Here is a 3,414-nt window from a genome sequence, read left to right on the forward strand (position 1 = left end):
GTTTTTTACCCCTCCGCCAAAGTAATCGGAATCGTGCCCATATAAGTATTTAAACGAGACTTAATTGTGAACATTGCAAAAATCAATGTCTTGGTGTATCATTACCAGATCATTACTAGGGTTATACTATACTTTAAGCTCATGTAACCTATTAACATCAGGAGAGTGCATTTTGACTAGGTCTGATCACAATCACACATTAATGATTCATTATTAACCCCTTAATCCTTGAGACGTAGCTCGCATACGTACAACCAAACATATTAATATTTTGATAATATCTATTGACTAAGTTTACAACTCTGCTCCTCGGTCCACCCCGCACGTAGTTTTTCGAAGAGTTGACTGTTTTTAACAGTCTATGCGACCTAAACCCAGGCATACGGCCTACAAGGCCGAATTGTTCCAAAATTTCCGGAGAGTCCATTAATCCATTTAGTGATTTAAAAGCAAACGAGAGATATGATACTTGTCTCCGACTCATCAGGTCACAAATCCCAAATTGGCCACGAACCTCCTCCGAGCCTCCGACCCATCCTTTACGTCCCAGGAAGTACACGACATATTTACAGAGCTTCTTCTGCACTCTCTTCACTTTGTCAATGAGACAGTCGGTATGAGGAGACCAAACCAATCAACAATACTCTAAAATCGGACGCACCAAGGTCGAGTACAGCCTTCCAAACGTATCAGCATTCCTGAAGTCACTTCCGCATCTGAATATGAACTCAAGTGTCCTGTATGCCTGTGATGTAATTTTGTCAATGTGCCCGGCGAAATTTAGTGCATTGTCAATGATAACACCAAGATCTTTTACTACTGTGACTTCTTCTAGCTGATGATCCGCGATACGGTAAACAGCTGGACGACGACTCAAAGACCGTGACAAGAACATCACCATGCACTTTTATAAATTTAAACTCAATTTATTTTCCTCGCTCCACTCCTCAAGTCTATCAAGGTCTTGCTGTAATGCACTAATATTATCGACAGCGCTTATCTTCTTGAAAATCTTGAGGTCATCAGCATATAGTAAAAATTCCGACGATATTTTGTCCCCAATGTCGTTGACAAATATGCTAAACAACACTGGCCCCAGAGGGGAACCCTGTGAGACACGGGACGACACTTTAAACTCGGACGACACATAGTAGCGATCCATCTTCGCTATTAAGAGCTCATGATCCACCATGTCGAAGATTTTGCTGACGCCCGTGTAGATAGTGTGAACTGTTTCACCCTTGTCCAACACTCTCAGCACGTAATCGACATACAGGTAAAGGTTTGTAGCCGTAGACCTGCCGCCAAAGAACCCGTGTTGGTCGAGATCGTATTCTTGAAGGCGAAATTCACCTGCTGCAAAACTAGTTTCTCAAACAACTTTGCCATTGCCGGCTGTATGCATATTGGCCTGTAGTTGGACACYTCAGATCTCGACCCTGACTTGTAATTTGGACAAATATACGAGCGTTTCCATGCCGATAGAAAAATAGCCATCTCCAGGGAATTACCAACCTCTGACATCTCCTGTGGTAATGAAGCGGCGACCTTCTCTAAATCATCCAGACGCCGATCATAGCCTACCAGCTTCTCAGACTCTGGCACGTTGACAGCAATAACCACGACAGCGCCGACCCTATTTTCTAATTGCTTATAATACTGCGAGATTGCTCTGTTGTTCTCTGCCAACTTGTTCAAGTCCAGCCGAATCCCTGCAACGCTGGTCTGAATATTTTTAATTGTTTTCTTGAACGGTGCTAGATATTTCTCAAAAATTTTCTCCAACTTCGATTTGCTTGTTGATAACGGCAAATCATTGTCGTCCTCATCACTGTCATTGACGGCCTCAATAATACTAACCTCTKAGTGACAACCAGAGCATCGCCAGTCAATACGGCCAGTTTTCCGAAACGCAGCAGCAATTTTCTTGAAACCATCATCACTCAATCGCTGCATTTCTTGTGGAACCAATTTTTACAACTATTGCAGCTAATAYTTCCTGAGATTCCCTAATAATCTTGGAGCAAGTTATACACACGTGTTTACTCTACGCCATTGTTGCCAATTACAGCTATTACAAATATTTTCCTGCGTGTATTTCTCTCTCTGAAATTTCTGCTATACTTGCATCTTGCAAAGGTTCTCCAAGCGCAAGAGAATCCATTGTAGTGTAATTAGATATGATCCGAATAGTAGGTACATAGGAGGTGTTCTTATATAATATGTATACATATGTTCAAAATTCAGTGAAATATAATATGAATTATAATAAAAAAATAAATTCGAAACCAGTTAGTAGCTTCTTAGTTGGAGATAAACGAAAGTAGTACATAGTAAACAAACCAAATAATATATTAGCGACTATGGCTATGCGTCAAATGATTTCCTTAAATACGCGGTTCTAAAGTCAAAAATCCAACTTCTTTATGCTAACTAACTGACGTTGGTTGCAAAAATACACTGCATCACAAAAATAAGTATTTATTTAAAATATTTTTCAGTTATTTCATATTTTAATTAAAAACAARAAACAGAAATTAAATAAATAATTTTTCAAATTAGACGAAAAMATGTTTCAATAGATACAAATTACGTCCCTAAAATATGTACATGCAGTGGTGTGTTTTGGATTATTTTCGTGTTGGAAGACATATGATCCTTAAAGTCCCAATTTTAACGCATTTTCGTTTAAATTCGATTTTAATATATTAAGGTATATATATTAGTTAGTAGAATCTCCTGAATCTTGGTCACGATCGCCCATTGGCAACATAATTGCCCCAGAAATGCGTAAAATCGACTCTTTTCACGCTTTACTCCCAAGGCGATACATTGACGCACCTATATCTAGAAACACCTACTAATGCRCGCTAAACATCACCAAATGCAATATGTAATCCGCCAAGATTTCTATATTACGCGTCTTAAGCCTGAAATAAAAAGGTGTATTTTCATGTGTAAGACATGCACTATGCATAAACAGAACATGCGGGCGAAGATTATAGCAGAACTTCCATTTTGCTGGACCCTTTCAGATAAAGGCGTTCATGCTAAGGTCTCTTACACTAATGAAAGGCTACATGGCTCTCTTTGTCTGTTTTACGACAAAAGCAGTGCACCTGGAGCTATGTACTAATTTGACAAAAGACGCTTTTCCCGCGGCATTTCCTCGCTCCGCCGGCAATGAAAAACCCTTCATCGGGTTCAAGGGCCATAGAAAAACAGTGTTTGGACTTTATTAAAGTTGCCCTTGAGATAGTACAAAAGTACGCTCCCCAAGGCATTAATTGGCAATTTATCCCCCCAGCTCCTCATATACTTGGTATACGGGGTTAGCTGTAAAAAGATTAAAATCGCACTTAAAACAAGTAGCTGGAAACTTCAAATTTAATTATGAAAAATTTAGAACACTAT

This window comes from Bactrocera latifrons, unplaced genomic scaffold (assembly GCF_001853355.1).
Source record: "Bactrocera latifrons isolate USDA-ARS-PBARC rearing strain unplaced genomic scaffold, ASM185335v1 scaffold_1171, whole genome shotgun sequence".
NCBI classification, from domain to species: Eukaryota; Metazoa; Arthropoda; class Insecta; order Diptera; family Tephritidae; genus Bactrocera; species Bactrocera latifrons.